Here is a 19422-nt window from a genome sequence, read left to right on the forward strand (position 1 = left end):
AGATTTTGCAGGAAACTTTGCAGCTCGGGGTGCAGGAATCTGAAATAAAAATGGCCTACCCTCAAGGCTGGAATTAGAGAAAGGCACACACCAAAGAGATTTGCGAGGCTGGAGGAGATCAGAGATAGAGATACTTGTGATAGCAGAGAAAGGGAGTGTTGAGAGGCTGGATGAGGTGACAGTGATAGGGAGTGTTGTGCGGCTGGATGAGGTGACAGTGATAGGGAGTGATGTGAGGCTGGATGAGGGGACAGTGATTGGGAATGTTGTGCGGCTGGATGAGGTGACAGTGATTGGGAATGTTGTGGGGCTGGATGAGGTGACAGTGATAAGGAGTGTTGTGAGGCTCGTTTAGGTGACAGAGATAGGGAGGTTTGTGCGGCTGGCTGAGGTGACGGAGATAGGGAGTGTTATGAGGCTGGATGAGGTGACAGTGATAGGGAGTGTTGTAAAGCTGAATGAAGTGACAGTGGTGGGTAGTGTTGTGAGGCTGGATGAGGTGACAGTGATAGGGAGGGTTGGGAGGCTGGATGAGGTGACGGTGAGAGGGAGTTTTGTGAGGCTGGATGAGGTGACAGTGAGAGGGAGATTTGTGAGGCCAGATGAGGTGACAGTGATAGGGAGTGTTGTGAGGCTGGATGAGGTGACAGTGATAGGGAGAATTGTGAGGCTGGATGAGGTGACAGTGATAGGGAGAGTTTGAGGCTGGATGAGGTGACTGTGAAGAGGAATGTTGTGAGGCTGGATGAGGTGACAGTGATGGGGAGGACTGTGAGGCTGGATGAGGTGACAGTGATAGGGAGTGTTGTGAGTCTGGAGGAATTTACAGAGGTAGCGTGTGTGAAAGTTATAAAGTTATACAGCACAGAAACAGTCCTTGTGATTCAAGCCATCCAATGTCAACCATAATTCCGAACAAAACTATTTGCAACTGCCTCTGCTTGGCCCATATCCCTCCAAATATTTCCTATTCATATACTCATCCAGATGTCTTTTTAGTATTGTAATTGTATTCACAGCTACCACTTCCTCTGGAAGTTCAACCCACAAGTGCAAAAATAAAAAAAAACTCATGTCTTTTTCCAACTTTTCTCGAAATTCGATCCGATTCGACTAGAATACTTAGTGTGGAAACAGGCCCTTAGTGTGGAAACAAGTCCACGCCAACCTGCCGAAAAGCAACCCACACCCAGACCCATTCCACTACATCTAACACTACGGGCAATTTAGCATCACCAATTCACCTGACCTGCCTGTTTTTGGACTGTAGGAGGAAAGCGGAACACACCCACACAGACACAGGGAGAATGTGCAAACTCCACTATCAGTCACCAGAGGCGGGAATTGAACGCAGGTCTCTGGCGCTGTGAGGCAGCAGTGCTAACCACTGTGCTACCGTGCCACCCACTAGTAAGCACCCATGTCTTGAATCCCCCTGCCCCACAGCCATCTTCATGATTTTATAAACCTCTAAGAATTTCACCCCTCAACCTCCTGCACTCCAGTGAAAGAAATCCCAGCCTATCCAGCCTCTCGTATAACACAATCCATCCATTCATGACAACATTGTGATAAATCTCGTCTGAACCTGCTCCAATTTAATAATATCCTTCCGATAACTGGGCGACCAGAGCTGGACACAGTATTCCAGAAGAGGCCACACCAACATCCTGTACAGCCTCAACATAACGTCCCAACTCCTATACTGAAAGGTTTGAGCAATGAACGCATGCATGCTAAATGCTGTTGTTAAAGTACAGATTTGAGACAACCCAGGGGATCCCATGTGGACTCAGACCTGTAAGCCTCTCTCTCTTGGTTCGGACCGGAGACGTACTCTTTGGAAGTCTGGAATAAAAAACAGACAGATTAGTTTAATTTTACTCATCCCCTCTATTTACCAACAGCATCACTATTACAACATAACACTTATACGTATAATCTAAACTAACCAGGTTCTAATAACCAAGGAGAGTAGGGTACCAGCTCTTCAGGTGCCCCAGCAGGCTGTACTGATACAAAGTGGCTTCCTTCATACAAAATGTTTACAAAAATATTGCATGTTCTTAATTAGATGGATAACTGTGGAAGGCAATAATTTGTAAGGAAGAGAGGATAATTGACAGGTCTAGGTATGCTCAACTAATCACTCCTACAGGTCCTAGGCCATTCATTAGGTGGGAAAAACATACCCAGCCGAGTTAGGCACCTGTAAGGGAGATAAACTCCTCTCATAAAGAGGTACCAGTCTGAGCTCATTGGAGAGTTCATGATGTAACCTTGCACAGCTCACATGTCAGATACGATTGTTTTACAAAATGGCTTCTTTGCAAGGAAGGCAAACGTTTGACCATAAAGTGTCTTCCTGACACATTGTGCTACAATCTCTTCAATGTTTGGCCTAGAATTATTTCTAAGCTAGGAGCAGATTCCTGCTCTTTAAGCACTGAATCATTCTGTACCTGAGGCAGAGATGTTACTGTAAGGTTGCATTTAAACTCATCCATTAGTGTTTGAATTAAACATGCTTTCTTTTCAGGGTTGTGATTCAGATTCAAATAAGACATAAGATCTGAATAGTTAGAATTGACAGTGGGGCAGTCTGTAAGGTCTGTAGAGCGGTCTGAAAGAACTGCAAGTAAATTAAAGCTTCATCGATATTACCTTTTACAGAGTTTGTGTTTAAGAACCGGTAATAGCTACACAATATCATCATAACGTCTCAAGAAAAGCAATTCAATTCAATCCAATTAAATTTTCTACTGGCTTCAGCAGCCTCAGCACTAAAATGGTCTTTCTCTAGTGTCCTTTTGAACTCTTAAGTCACGGTCTTGTAATGGCAAAATGTTTTTTCTCTGTTTGTCTGCTTGCAAGTGGTAATAAGGAATCATTATAATTGACAGGAGCTGACCGTCAATTCCAAGGCTTCTGTATCAAACACTGAGATTAATTTCATGAAAGAACAGTCGTGAATGTTATCACTTGGGGTCCTGTTTACACAGATTCACTCATGTGAAAGCAAATATTCTTAGTTGCCCTCGAGCATCCTGTTATCACTGGGTGAGCACAGATATTTTAATCTTCTGTATACCTTGTATTCCCCCCTTTTTCTGAGCCTCCAAGCCTGTCCTGTCAATTTTCTAGTGTTGAGTAAATGTATTCTATAATTCAGCATTACATTTTAGTCTAAATGTTTAAAGACAAGTTTTAAGGCGAGAGACTTTCTCACCTTCTTATCTGCCCTGTCTACATGTAATGCAAACTTCAAAGACCAGAACCTTTAGATTTCTTTGTTCTATATCACGACTCAAGACCCTACTTTTAAAAAGTGTATACCCTGCCCTTGTTTGTTTTATCAAAATTTAATATCTTTGCATTCATTCAAATTAAACTCCATCTGCCACTCTTCAGCCCATTCACCCAATTGATCAAGATCTCTTTGTAATCGTAGATAACCTTTGTTATTGTCCACTTTAACACCAATTTCAGTGTCACCCACAAACTTACAAACCATACTTTCCATATTATCATCGAAATCATTAAGATGATTGGCAAAAAAATGTGGGCCCAGCACCGATCCCTGTGGAACACCGCTGGTCACAGGCCTTCAGTCTGAAAAAACAACCCTCCACTATTACTGTCTCTTACTGTTAAGCTAAAAATCACACAACACCGGGTTATAGTCCAACAGGTTTAATTGGAAGCACATTAGCTTTCGGAGTGACGCTCCTTCATCAGGTGATTGTAGAGGGCTCGATCGGAACACAGAATTTATAGCAAAAATTTGCAGTGTGATGTAACTGACATTATACATTGAAAAATTGATTGTCTGTTAAGCCTTTCATCTGTTAGAATACAGCGATAGTTTCACTTCTTTCATGTGTAAATCACAAAACCCTTTTTTAAAAGTTGCATTCTCGGGTTAGCTGTTAACGATAGTGATAGCGAGACAATATGTTGAAGGTGTTAGCCCCCTGTGTTCTCTGTCAATGACCTGATGTTTAGATTGATTCCAATCTAAAAAGTGAGATAACAGAGTTTTACATAAATTCATGCAGTTTTTGAGCTCAGAGTTCGACATGAATGTATGTAGTTTTTGAGGAAAGTGCAATGTAACTCTGCAAGTACAAATTCACCACACAAAATATATGTGTACACACCAGTCCAACACCGGCATCTCCGAATCATGACTGTTAAGCTAATTTTGTTTCCAGTTGGCAAGTTCTCCCTGAATCCCACGTGATTCAACTTTACAAATTAGTCTCCCATACAGAACCTTGCCAAAGGCTTTACTAAAGTCCAAATAAGCAATGTCTAACGCTCTGCCCTCATCGATCTTCTTGGTGACTACCTTAAGAAAATAATCATTTTGATGAGACACCTGCTCATAAAGTTATGCTGACTATCCCTAATCATCCCCTTCCTGATGAAGGGCTTATACCGGAAACATCGAGTCTTCTGCTCCTCGAATGCTGCCTGTCCAGCTGCACTTTTCCCGCACCTCACTCTTCAATTCTGACCTCCATAATCTGTAGTCCTCACTTTCTCCCAGTTGATTATCCCTAATCATTCTTTAACCCTTAAACCGCATATAAATCCTATCCTTCTGAAGCACCTCCAACAACTTACCCACCACTGAGGACAGGCTCCCAGGTTTACAGTGCCCAGGCCTCTCCGTAATAAAGGTAGCCATGCTCCAGTCATCAGGCACCTCACCTGTGATTCTCAATTATGCAAATATTTCTACAAGTGGCCCGCAATTTCCTCCCATACAGAACTTTCCCCTACTTTCACTTCAGTCACTTCTCCTGTTTTGTTACCCTCGAAAAGATCATCTTCTTCTCCTTTTCTGACAGGAACATTTACACAATGATAAAGGAAATGTTCTCGAACTAATTTAACAAATTCTCCACCCACCAAACCTTTCACACAATGGTAATCCGAATCAATGTTTGGAAAATTAAATTGCTTACTATTAAAACCTCTTTATTCTGACATATATCTGAGATCTCTCTGTACATTTGTCCCTCAAGTTCTCTCTGATTATTGCAGCGTCTATTGTGCCACCGACCAAGGTGATCCTTTTTATTTAAATTTGAAAACACAATTACGTTCAAAAAAAGCGCTCCTCCACGATTTAAAATAAATCTTTTTGTTTCTTCATTTAGAACATGCATTGCCCAGAGTCAACGACATTGCTGTGGGTCTTGAGTCACATGTAGGCCAGACCAGGTAAGGATGGCAGATTCCTTCTCTAAAGGACATTAGTGAACCAGATGGTGTTTTTCCCCCTAACATTCAACAATGAATTCATGGTCATCATCAGATTCTTAATTCCAGATTTTATTGAATACCAATGCCACCATCAGCCATGCTGGGATTCGAACCCTCATCCTCCCAACATTACACAGGTCTCCATATTACTCGTCTTCGCAAAAATACCATTAGAACATCACCTCACTATTTGGCGACGTTTTTTTTTAAAAATGTCCTTCCTTCTATGTGAACAAATTGAGATAAATTACTGAGCCCATCCATGTGTCGGCCTCTCCAAATAGTCAGTTAACAGAAATCTTGGGTTTGTATTTTCGATTTTTGTGATAAAAGAGCTAAAAATGAATAAAAAAAATCTTACACCACAGACTTGTAATTTCTGAAGCTGGAGGGGGGTTAAGGAGATAAGGAGGGTTGTGAGGCTGGAGGAGGAATTACAGAGACAGGGAGGGAGCATTTTGGGAGAAAAGAGAAACAAACAGTGACATTTCACAGCTGCCCTCGGAGAGAGCTCACTCTCAGAACTACTACAGCTGGGGATCAGCTCTTATTACATAAATCATAGTCTGTTTAATTTTCATAAATCTACAATAGTGAATAAGGTCAGGGTTTCTTTTAATGTGTCTTACAGTCTCTTGATTAAATTTTAAAATATAAAGCGTAGGTATGAAATTATTCTGGAGTAGTGTTTTGTAGAGCAGTAAGACTGTGCCTTTTCCTGGGTCTGTAAAATTTTAAGGTGCAGAGATGGACATTCATAGATTGATATGTTTTTCCTGTCAGATGTGGTTGATCATGGAGAATTTCACTGATCCTGATTATTACGTCTGCAGGAAGTGAGGTTGCAAATCCCATTGGATCGGTTGGGGTGGGGCAGTTAAAGGCGGTTAGGAATTGACGGGAGGGGTGGTCAGTGAGCATGATAGGTGGCAGTCTCAGGATGGTAGGATACTGTAGATACAGTCACGTGGATGGGTTACCGCGACGAAAGGTAGGAGGGGTAGGCAGGTAATGCAGCAGTCTCCCGTGGCTGTCTCCATCTCAAACAAGTATACTGGTTTGGAAAAGTTAGTGGGTGATAGACTCTCAAGTGACTGACGCACTGACAACCAAGTTCCTGGTACTGAGACTCTCTCCGATGTAATAAGAGGTATATCAAGTTCCAGATGATCAATGATGATTGGGGATTCTCTGGTATAGGGCACAGACTGCCATTTCCGCAGCTGACTTTGAGACATCAGAATGGGGTGGTGCCTCCCTGGTGCCAGGGTCAAGGATGTCTCCGAGAGAGAGTAGAATCTTCTCAAAAAGGGAGAATAACCAGTGGGATGTGGTTGTACATTGGAACCAATGACATAGGAAGAGAAAGGATGAGGTTCTGATGAGAATATGGCAAATTAGTCTGGAGGATTAAAAGGTAGGTCCTTAAGGATAGTAATATCTGGATTAGTTTTGGTGCCTCATGCTAATGCAAGTAGGAATAGCAGGATGGAGGAGATGAATCAGTGGCTGCGGACCTGGTGGAGCTGAGAAGGATTCACATTTTTGAATCATTGGAATCTCTTGTGGGGGTAGAATTGCCCTTTATAAGAAGGATGGATTGTACCTGCATTGGAAGGGAAGATTTTCTAGTGCTACTTAGGAAGAATTGAACCAGTGAGGGAGTGGGAGTAAACCCAAAGTGATAGTGAGGAAAGAGGTAAGTCTGAGGCTGATACTGTTCAGAGGTCAGACTGTCAAGGCAGGCAAGGGCATGTCATAGAATGAGGTCACACTGCATTTATTTCAATGCAGCTGGCCTGACAGGGAAGGCAGATGAGCTCAGGATATGGTTTTGAACGTGGAACTGGGATATTACAGTAGTTACAGAGGCATGAATCAGGGATGGATAGGACCAGTACCTCACTGTTCCTGGGTATAGATGCTATAGCAAGGATAGAACAGGGGAAGTGGCATCTTTGATGAGGGATAACATTACAGCTGGGCTTCAGGAGGGCATTCCTGGTCCGAAATCAGGCAAGTTATTGGGTGGGACTGAGAAAGAAGAAAGGGATGATCACCTCATTGGGATTGTATTATAGACCTCTGCCCAATAGTCAGCAGGGAATTGAGAAGCAAGTTTACCAGGAGATCTGTAAGAATAAAATGGTTGCAATTAGAAGGGGTTTTAACTTTACCAACATCACCTCTCGGTGCTGTCGTGTGAAGGGCTTGGATGGAAAGGTATTTGTTCAGTCTGTACGAGAACAATTCAGATTCAGTTTCTAGGATGTACCTACTAGAGCAGGAACAAAACTTGACCTTTTTCTTTATTCATTCACAGGATGAAGGTGTCACTGACTGGGCCCAGAGGGCAGTTAACAGTCAACCACTTTGCGATGGGTCTGGAGTCCCATGTAGTCCAGATCAGGTAAGGATGGCAGATTCCTTACCTAAATGTTATTAGTGAACCAGATGATGCTTTTTAACCAACAATCGACAATGAATTCATTGTCATCATTAAATTCTTAATTCCAGATTTTTTGTTAAATTTAAATTCCCCCATCTGCCATGGTGGCATTCAAACCCAGCTCCCCAGATCGTTTCTGGGTCTCTGGATTAACTGTCTATTGATAATATCACTAGGCCGTCACTGCCTCCTCTCTTGGGAAATAAGGCAGGGTGAGTGACTGAGGTATCAGTGGGGCAGCACGTCAGCACCAAAGATCCCACAGTATTGTGGCTCAGTGGTTAGCGCTACTTCCTCAGCACCAGGGACCTGGGTTTGATTCCAGCCACGGGTGACTCTCTGTATGGAGTTTGCACATTCTCCCCACGTCTGACAGATTTTCCTTCAGGTGCTCTGGTTTCCTCCCACAGTCCAAAGATGTGAATGTTTGATGATTTAGCCATGGTAAATTGTCCAGAGTGTCCAGACGCAGTAGATGAGGTGTTTAGATTTGCAGGAAAATTTCTGCCTGATTTTGATGAGATCTTTTGGGGCCTTGGACAGAGGTGATGGGTGAGGTGTGGGCACAGGACTTACATTTCCTGTGGTGGCAAGGGAGGGCGCTGGTATGGAGGGTGGGTTGAAGGGATGGTGTGGACCTAACAAGGGAGTCGAATGGTCTATGTGGAATACAGATAGGGGTGGGGAGGGAAATATATCCCTGATGCTGGGGTCTGACTGTAGGTAGCAGAAATGGCAGTGGTTAATGCACTGTATCTGGAGATTAGTGTGGAGGATATGCATTGGAGGGCATTGTTGATCACGTGGGAAATAAATTGAATGGGAAGCCTTTCTGAGATGTTCTGGAATGGAATTGCTCCTCCTCAGTGCAGATATGGAAGAAGTGGAGGAATTAAGTACAGGTCTATACTCGAGAGTAATCAGGAGAGCAAAAAGGGAACATGAAATAACTCCAGGAAATGGTTTAAGGTGAATCCAAAGAGATTATGCAAATACATCACAGATAAAAGAATAACCAGGCAGATCAACAAGACAGTCTATGGAACCACTGAAGCTGGGAGAGATATTATGCGAGTATTTCACATTTTTTTTTACTGGAGAATGAAATGGAAGCTAGAGAGTTTGGAGAAATAAATAGTGATAACTTGATAAACGTCCATATTACAGAGAAGGTGGTACTGGATGTCTTAAATCGTATCAAGGTGGATAAATGAATGGGACCTGATCAGATGTATCTCAGACCTTTGTGGAAAACTAGTGAGATCATTGCTGGACCCCTCCTGAGATGTTTGTATCATCGATAGTCGCAGGTGAAGTACTGAAGGATGGCTGCAATGATTTTAAAAACGTGGTAAGGAAAGGCCGGGAAACCTTTTCATAGAGTTTCCCTGAAAACCGTTCCTAGAGTTATTTCATGTCCCCTTTTTGCTCTCCTGATTTCCCTCAAGTATCGTCCTGTACTGAATTCCTCCAATTCTTCCATATCTGCACTCAGGAGGAGCAATTCCACTCCAGAACATCCCAGTGGCAGGCGAGTTGTTGGAAGGGACTCTGAGGAATAGGATTTACATGTGTTTGGAAAGGCAAGGCATGATTAGGGATAGTCAACACAGCTTTGTGCGTGGGAAATTGTGTCTCACTGACTTGATTGATACTTTTGAAGAATGACAAAGATGATTGAAGGGAGACTGTGGACGTTGTCAATATGGACTTCAGAAAGACATTCAACAAGGTTCCGCAAAGCAGACTGGTTCCCAAGGTTAGATAACATGGAATGCATGGAGAACGAGCTATTTGGATACAAGATTGGCTTGAAGGTAGGAGACAGAGGGTGGTGATCGAGGGTTGCTTTGTTGTCTGGAAGCCTGTGAGCAGCAGTGTGCTGCAAGGATCGATGCTGGTATTTTAATGGAAATGATTTGGATGTGAATGAGGTATGGTCAGTAGGTTTACAGAAGACACCAAAATAGGAGGTGTAGTGGATAGCAAAGACGTTTACTTCAGTGTAGAACGGGAGCTTGATCAGATGGGGCAATGGGCTGAGGAATGGTAGACAGTATAATTTAGACACATGTGAGGTGCTGCATTTTGGAAAGGCAAATCAGGGCAGGACTTATGCACTTAATGGGAAGGTGCTGGAGAGCTTTGCTGAACAAAGAAACCTTGGAGTGCAGGTTCATAGTTCCCAGGAAGTAGAGTCACGTCTAGGCAGGGTAGTGAAGGCAGCGTTTGGCACACTTTCCACTATTGGACAGAAGTTGTGATGTCCTATTGTGGCTGGATAGGACATTGATTTAAGGCTCTTCTGGAATTCTGTTTTCCGTTCCAGTCTCCCTCTTCTAGGAATGATATTGTGAAACTGGAAACGTTCAGAAAAGTTTTGCAAGGGCTTTGCCAGGTTTGGACGGTTTGAGCTACTGGGAAAGCCTAAACCGGCTGGGAATATTTTCCCTGGAGTGTTAGAGACTGAGAGGTGATCTTGTCAAGATTTATAAAATCATGATGGGCATGAATAAGGCGAACAGTCAGGGTCATTTTCCCATGTGTGATGGGCTCAAAACTAGAGGGCACAGCATAAGGTGTGAGAGAAAAGATTAAAAGGGGTCTTAGGGGCAACCTCTTCATGTCGATGGTAGTGCTAGTATGGAACGAGCAGCCGGAGGAATGGGAGGACGCTTGTACAATTACAACATTTAAAAGGCATCTGAATGGATACATGAAGAGGAAGGATTTCGAGGTATGTGGGCCAATTCCTGGCAAATGGGAATCCAGGATTCCTGGTTGGCATGCATGAGTTGGAGCGGAGGGATTGTTTCTGTGTTGTACATCTCTATGACACTTATAAATTAAACCTAAAAGATTTCTCTTTTGTGGAGATGTAACATAATTTCATATAATTCTCCTTGGAGCTGAGAAGGTTAAGCAGTGATTTCGACCAGGAGCAGATAGTTTTCAGGGATATTTAATTTACAGTGAGAAATTATAAACTTTTGTGACCGTTTTTAGTAACTACTTTTGTTGGCAAATAATGTAGGGTGAAAATGTGAAGGTTGTTTTACTCAGTGAGTGTGAAGGGAGTGGGAGAGACAGCAGAGACTGGGAGAGAAATGGAGTTAGTGTGCACTGGGAGGGTTTATAACCACATGATCTAGGCTGCTAGACCTGAAATAGAAATTCACGGTGAAATAAAATCAAAAGAACTGCGGGCGATATAAATCAGAAACAACAACCAGAAGGTGCTGGACAAGTTCAGCAGGTCTGGCAACATCTGTGAAGAGATTTCAGAGTTAACGTTTCTGATCCGGTGACCCTTGCTCAGAGCTGATAGTCGGAAACTATTGGTTTATATGCTGAAGGGTGTGGGGAGGAGGTAAGGTGTAAAGGATCGGTAGGGATAGAGTGAAAAGAAGAGTTGGTTAAAGGAGTGGATAACAATGTTGTTGGGAGGGTGAATCACTGTTAAAGGAAACTTGGTGACTAACCAGAGGTAGTGTGTAATGGCAGGCTATGTGATAACAAAACCTGGTGTGTGGGGTAGAGGGCTAGGACATGGGGTAGTTCAGGCTTGAAACTATTGAACTTGGTATTGAGTCCGGAGAGCTGCACCGTTCCCAAATGGAAAACGAGGTGTTGTTCTTCCAATTTACGCTTATCTTTGCTGGAACACTGCAGAAAGTGTGAGACAGATATTGGCCAGCGAACAGGGTAGTGTGTTAAAGTGGCAGTTAACTGGAAGCTCATGGTCTCTGGTTAAATGCAGAATATAGATTATCAGCCAGGATTTCTGCCAACTCCGAGATGCCACCATCAGACACGTTCCCCTCCCCTCCCTACTGCAGGGACTGTTCTCTCTCGGTCACCATGGCCTCTCTTCTCCTCCATCGTTCTCAACAACCCCCTCCCCACCCCAGCACCTTACCTCTCAACATCACCCTCACCAACCCAGCCCCTTCCCTCGCAACATCCCCGTCCACACCCCAAATCTCCCCCTCAACATTTCCCTCTCCACCCCAGCCCTTTCCCTCTCAACATCCCCCTCCCCACCCCAGCACCTTCGCTCTCAACATCCCCCTCACTAAACCAGCACCTTCCCTCTCAACATCCCCCTCACCAAACCAGCACCTTCCCGCTCAACATCCCCCTCACCAAACCAGCACCTTCCCTCTCAACATCCCCCTCACCAAACCAGCACCTTCCCGCTCAACATCACCCTCACCAACCCAGCCCCATCACTCACAACATCCCCATCCCCACCCCAAAACTCCCCCCTCAACATTCGCCTCCCCACCCCAGCACCTTCCCCCTCAACATCCCCCTCCCCCACCCCAGCACCTTCCCCCTCAACATCCCCCTCCCTCACCCCAGCACCTTCCCTCTCAACATACCCCTCACCAAGCCAGCCCCTTCCCTCTCAACATCCCCTCCCCACCTGAGCACCTTCTCTCTCAACATCCCCTCCCCAACCCAGCACCATCCCTCTCAACATCCCCCTCCCCCAACACAGCACCTTCCTCTCAACATCCCCCTCCCTACCCCAGCACTCTCCCTCCCAACATCTCCCCTCCCCAACCCCAGCACCATCCCTCCCAACATCCCCACCCCCACCCCAGCACCTTCCCTCTCAACATCCCCCTCCCCCACCCCAGCACCTTCTCTCACAGCATCCCCCTCCCCAAACCCAGCACTTTCTCTCTCAACATTCCCCTTCCCCACTCCAGCGCATTCCCCCTCAACAACCCCCTCCCCTCCCCAGCACCTTCCCTTTCAATATCCCCCTCCCGCACCCCAGCACCTTCCCTCTCAATATCCCCCTCCCCCAACCCAGCACCTTCCCTCTCAATATCCCCCTCCCCCACCCTAGCACCTTCTCTCTCAGCATCCCCCTCCCCACCCCAGCACATTCCCTCTCAACAACCCCCTCCCCCACCCCAGCATCTTTTTTCGCAACATCCCCATCCACCACCCCTGAACCTTCTTTCTCAGCATCCCCCTCCCCACCTCAGTACCTTTCCAGTTATTACCATAAGAAGATAAGCACTGGGCACAGGAGAGGCAATGCAGCCCTTCGAACCAGCTCCATCATTCAATACCATGATGATTGAGCTCACCTCGGTCTCAGCTGGATTTTCCCTCCTGCTCTCTCTCCCCCTTCAACTCATTGCAAATTAAACATCTGTATCTCTTCATTAAATTGACTCATTGTCCTGGCATCCACTGCATTTTGAATAAGGAATTCCACAGAATCACAACACATTGAAATAGGTACATTCTTCTTCATGAGAATAGAATAGAGTCCCCATAGTGCAGAAACAGAGTATTCACCCATCGATTCCACACCAACCCTATGATGAGCATCCCACTCAGACACACCTACTCCCTGTAATCCTGCATTTCCTGTGGCTAATTGTCTAACCGGCACATGCATGAACACTATTAGCATGGGAAATCCACCTTAACTGCACATCTTTGGACTGACTGAGGAAACTGGCGCATGCAGAGGAAACCCACACAGACATGGGGAGAACGTGTAAACACCACACGGTCACCTGAGTCTGGAATCAAAACTGGGTCCCTGACTCTGTGAGGCAGCACTTCTAACCATTGAGACACCTCTGCTTAAAATCTGCTACCCGTTATTAACCTCCTTATCCACCAATTGGCTGAATCTCTTTTCCTTACATCAGAAGTCGGTTTGTATAAGCGGATGTCTCAGTAAAACCCAGTGCCATCCCACATGTCCTGTGTGTCTGAATGGGATTCTAAAACACAACACCCTCCACCCACAAATTTCATTCACTTTCTAGAGACAGGTCTCCAGGGGCTGCATGGGGACTACAACTCCCACAATCCCTGAGGCAGGGAACATGCGTGTGTGGGGAATCCCGGCACTGTACATGTACAAAATATGGGCGGGTGTTGGAGCATGTGCTTTGGGGTAATTAGCGGAAAGGATTTCACACTGTGATTGGCTGGAGGAGGGACTAATCTGCTTATTCCTGATCTGTTGGGGGGTCAAAGTCTCACCACACCCACACAGGACCACTTTCCATCCCCAACTCGACATATCACTGGAATCGACCAATGAGAAACAAAGAAGGAGCTGACCCATTCTCCCAGACTGAAGTTTCCTCTTCTGTCCAGGATCTGCCACCTCCCTTTCTGTTTCCTTTTGTCTCATTCTGCTATTACATATTGACTTGCAGCAACTGAAGGGAAAGGAAGTGAACCCAGAAAGGGTGCAGAGTCTAACCAGGGACGGGATGTGGTGGCATGGATCTGTTTATCAGTAACTTCATGAGAATGTAGAGGGTGTACATTAGGGGGTAGCAGAGTCAGAATGGTGGGAGAGAGTAAGGGGGCTGGAGGGTGACAGCTTTGGGGGAAGAAAGGGAAAAGGATATTCCAGAGAAACTAGAATTGTCTGTACTGAATTTCTACTCTGTACATATTCCTTTATACAGGGTGCTAGATGGTGAAGATTTGCAGACTGAAATCTGAAACTCATGTGCAGATTGTGATTAAGTTAACCAGCATCTGAAGAACCAAAGGTGGAGACTCACTGGGCCAAAATCCTACAACACTCAACACTCTCCCTCCCAGCATTGTCCATCTATCTGCGCAAAATGGACTGTGAATGGTTCAAGACAGCAGCTCACGACCATCTTCTCAAGGGTAACTTGAGATGGGGAATCAATGCTGGCTGAGCCAGTAATGCCCATATCCTGGAAATGGTTTCTATCTCTAGTTGCTGAAACCCAGTTGATGTTACTGCAGGATGATGAGGGACGCTGAGTGCATCCTCCAGAAGGCAGTACCATCACGTTACCCCTGTCTACACCCACACAGTAACACAGCAACATCACTGGAACAAAAGGCAGTGAAGCCCATGGAACACTTAGATATAGTTCTTCGAGGTAAAGTCATGAAAGGGGATTGGGACACAGCAGGAACAGGAGACTGAGCTGGATGGTCAGCTGTTTCCCATTGAATGGTGGAGCAGGATTGAAAGGCTGAATGGCCACTGCCTGCTGCTGTGGGATATAGGTAAATTAATATTACTTCTGCAATTCTGCAATTCCATTTTACAAAGTAAAATGAACTCACACCAGTGTGTAATTGTTTTAGCCACGAGCTGAGTCAACAAGAATGGAAACGATGTGGAGGAAATATATAATTGTTTTTGTATTAGCTAAAACTGTATGTCAGAATGAAATGTGACTGCAAAACAATGGTAGACATTACGGGCAAGTAGATAAGATGTTGTGAGGGGATGAAGTTAAGCGAGATACGCCTGTACAAACAGTAGGTATAAACATCTGTTTCCCACTTTTACAGAGACAGAGGAACAAACCCCAATTTAAAGGGTCATAGGGATCAGAACAGCCTCGGGAAAGGCACAGATGAAGGGGGTAGATAATGATGAAGAAAGAATATGCCTAACAATGACCTACAGCAGGATGAGGTCAAACAGCTTGTGAGGCCAGAAATAAGCATTTTGTCACAGACAAGGCCGGATTAGGCAAGAGATAAACAGGGGTAATGGGGGCTGGTCTTAGGGAAGTGGAAGATGTAAACAGGGGAGGAGCAGTGTAAAACAAAAGAAATCAAATTATATAAATGTTGTGTATGAATTGAATTTGGTGTGTATGTCCTCTGCCTTATAGACACTGGACATCACACCCACTTGCAAGTGTAAAATAAATGACACTACTGATTCAGATCTTGTCTCAGACTGAAATTATTGAAGTGAGTGGGCTTTGTTTCTCACAATTGGGGCTGCCCGGGATTTTCTTCCATCGCCGGGGGAAGTGGCTGGCCTTGGACACTGGGAAGACGCGTCCCGTTCCCCATTGAGGAGCGGTCTCGTGTCCCGGTTTAGTCCGCTCCCTTGGGCGACTGGTACGAATCCCACAAGAGAGACATCTGAATCAGACAGTGATAGGAGCTCGACAGACAATACGGCACAAAGGGGCCAGGCAACTCTGTGCACAGACCAAGGTAAGAAACCTGACTTTTAAGTATTGCCTTGGTGGCCGGGATTGAGTTTTAGTCGTTAATAAGGGACTAACGAAGGAACTCATTATAGGTTGTGCCGTGGGTAAGGAAAAAGCCTCCGGGAAAACAAAAGAAGGAAAAGGCAATGGAAATGGAGGCGGGGTCCCTTACAACGGACCTCCAGAATGTTCTTTGGGCAGGATGTTGTGTAATTGGCAAAATAATACTTGGACAAGGGAAAAAGATGATTAAATATTGTTGCGTCGTATGGACTAAGGAATCCATTCTTTGTCCCGCCGTCTTCTGGCCAAAATACAGGTCGGACAAAGACTGGGTTTGTAAATATCTGAATTTATTTGTCAATGAGTGAGAGAGAGAGAGAGAATGAAGAGAGCTGTACAGCTGGTCGTAAGTTTAACCCTTTGTGATTTGGTTTGAATGTACATTTGTTTGTTGGTGATTGAATGTTTGCGTTTTATTCCCTGGAGCTTGAGTTCCGGGACTGTTTTGAATCTGATTTTTATTATGGAAACTTAACATGATTTCTTTAAAGGTTAAGGATTCTATAGAGATTATGAAAAAAAAAAAGAATGATAACTCCTGTTCTTCTGACAGGTCACGACTGCCTTAACTAACTAATCTCTTTTATCTTTACATAAAAGCGATTTATGGAGGACAGTTGAAGTTTCAGTTCAAAATTAGATTGTAGTAAAAACAAAATTCTATGGTTAATATCTGTGACCTTGGATTTGGCCATTGTTCATGCATTAGAAGTTTTTTTTAAAACTTGAATAGACAAATTCTTTTAAGGCAGGTCTGATTATTTCACGACCGATAGTATTGTAATTGAGCAATGATTGGTTAGGACTACTTAAGAAAACTAATTTTGGATTTAAGTTAAGGGACTAAAACTGGGTGATTACAGTGGATTTCAAAATTGGGAACTTTTTGTATGCATTTTACATTTTAAATATTAAATACTGAATAAATGAACGTAAATATATAAATATATTTACAAGTTTGGAACAGGCTTTAAAGTTAGTCAAGCATGAATTAATGAATTGGTGTTTGAAGTTATGGGGAGCTAGAAATATTGCAATATTTCTTTAAAAAAGAAAAAGGGGAAGAACGTAATGACTTATCCCCTTCGGGAGGTACCAATCGGGGACAAAGAGATTGGGTTTGTAAGTGTCCCCCTCAGCAGTGGGGAGGTCAGAACATTTAAAAAAGAAATGAAGATCCTGGTTGAGGATCCGGTAGGGTTGTCTGAACAAATTGATCAATGTTTGGGGCCCAGTCTGTATACCTGGGCTGAGTTAATGTCTATTTTGAATATACTATTTACTGGGGAAGAAAGGGGACTTATACGGGGAGCAGCCATTAAAATATGATACAGGGAACACCACATTGGAGATGGGGATGCTGGACAGGGAGAGGTGAAGTTTCCCCTCAGAGACCCCCAGTGGGAAAATCAAAATCCGGAGCATAGAGAAGAAGGAATGAGGGAATTGAAAGACCTGGTTCTAAAAGGAATAAGAGAGGCAGTTCCGAAGTCACAGAATTTGACTAAAGTCTTTGAAGTTAGACAGGAGAATGATGAGACTCCTTCAGCTTTTTTTGCAGAGATTAAGAGACTCAATGTGGAAATATTCTGGAATGAACCCTGAGGACCCAGTGGCATAGGGTCTTATGAAAGTACATTTTTGTGACAAAGGCATGGCCAGATATACAGAGAAAGATACAGAAGATAGAAGGGTGGAGTGAAAAGCCATTAGATGAATTGTTAAGAGAGGCACAGAAAGTGTTTGTAAAGAGAGAGGATGAGAGACAAAAACAGAAGGTGATAATAATGGTAGCGACGGTTGATGAGGTAGTTAAGAAAAGAATGGGACCAATATTGAGCAACTGGAGCAGCGGGTGGCAGCATGTCCGACAGAGAGGACAAGGGGGAGCGTTTGATAGAGGGTTCGAGCGACAGGGGCAGAGCTGGAGGTCTCCACAGGCGGGATGCTATTATTGCGGAAAGATAGGGCACTTTTAGCGGGAGTGTCCTGCTCTGAAAAGGGAAGAGAGGGCAATTCTGCTTATGAATTTTGATGAAGAATAGGGATGTCAGGGGTTCCTGCCCTCGGGGGCCCACCAGGAACCCTTGATAAACCTGAAGGTGGGACCCTGTAGGGAAGAGGTAGTCTTCCTAGTAGATACGGGGGCAGCACGGTCATCACTGAATTTTAAACCAAAGAAAGTAGGAATGTCAACACGGTCAATTACTGTTTCGGGGGTAAAAGGGGAAGGATTTACTGTTCCAGTATTTGAACCTATATCCCTGTTATAGGAAGTAACTTATTAGGGAGAGATTTAATTATCCTCTTCGTACTGGGGATTGGCATTCAGGAAAAAGAATTAGTTGTACAAAGGCAATGTCAACAGAGGATATGGACAGAGAGATAGACCCTATTGTATTGGCTAGGGAAAGGAATTGTGGAAAACTACAGATCCCTCCCCTTGAAGTAAATTAAAAAAAAAGAAAAGGGGACGTTGTCTGTGAGCGACACTATCCCATTTCCATAGAAGGTAAACGAGGACTGCAGCCAGTAATTGAAGGACTGATTAGAGATAGACTGTTGGAGCCATGTATGTCTCCTTATAATACCCCAATACTACCAGTGCAGAAATCCGATGGAACTTATCGATTGGTGCAGGATTTGAGAACATTAAATTGAATTGTACAGATCAGGCACCCAGTGGTGCCAAACCCCTATACGTTATTAAGTAAGATCCCTCATGACCACAAATGGTTTAGTGTGATAGATTTAAAGGATGCCTTTTGGGCTTGTCCCTTGGCAGAGGAAGGTAGGAATTTGTTTGCCTTTGAGTGGGAAGACCCTAAGACAGGACAGAAACAGCAATACCGGTGGGCTGTGCTCCCCCAGGGGTTTACGGTCTCTCTGAATTTATTTGGACTGATGTTAGAATAAATATTGGAGAAATTTAGCAGCCCCAAGGGGACTACCCTGTTGCAGTATGTAGACGACCTCTTAGTAACAGGAAAAAGAAGAGAAAGAGTAGTAGAAGCCACTAACAAATTATTGAATTTCCTGGGCCAGCAAGGACTGAGGGTATCTAAAAACAAACCACAATATGTGGAGCAAGAAGTGAAATACTTGGGACATTTAGTTAGTGAGGGAAAGCGAAAGATAAGCCCGGAACGGATAGAGGGGGAATAGTGGGAATGCCGCTGCCCAGCACTAAACGGGAGTTACACAAATTTTTGGGTCTCACGGGTTATTGCAGATTGTGGATTGATTCCTATGCACAGAAGACGAAGAAATTATATCTCAAACTATTAGAGGGGGAACCAGAATGTCTAAGTTGGGATGATGAGGGAAAAGAGATCTGATCCATGCTCCCGTGTTAGCCTTACCTTCTCTGGATAAACCTTTCCACCTCTTTGCTACCGTGGATAAGGGAGCAGCTTTGGGAGTATTGACCCAGAGGTGGGGGATGGAATTAGTACATGAAGAATTGATTAAATGGGTCTTCAAATCCCTATTACTCCCCCGAGAAATAGCAGTAGTGCATGTAAATGGTCATCAGAAAGGAAATGAACCAGAGGTTAGGGGAAATAGATTAGCCGATGAAGTGGCTAGGGAAGCCGCCCTGAACCCACAAGAAGTGGTAATACATTCCCTAATACCTACTGT

General features: G+C 44.3%; 1 long non-coding RNA gene across 2 annotated transcripts in view; it reads right to left on the reverse strand.

Moving 5' to 3' along the window:
- The window catches only part of LOC140494369 (uncharacterized), a 48859-nt gene that overhangs the window by 13639 nt on the left and 15798 nt on the right, over positions 1-19422 (reverse strand). For both annotated transcript variants that reach the window (XR_011963932.1, XR_011963931.1), the window contains exon 2: positions 1799-1848. This is a non-coding gene — a long non-coding RNA (uncharacterized lncRNA). The remainder of the gene's footprint in view (positions 1-1798; positions 1849-19422) is intronic.

This window comes from Chiloscyllium punctatum, chromosome 24 (assembly GCF_047496795.1).
Source record: "Chiloscyllium punctatum isolate Juve2018m chromosome 24, sChiPun1.3, whole genome shotgun sequence".
In the NCBI taxonomy this organism is placed as follows: Eukaryota; Metazoa; Chordata; class Chondrichthyes; order Orectolobiformes; family Hemiscylliidae; genus Chiloscyllium; species Chiloscyllium punctatum.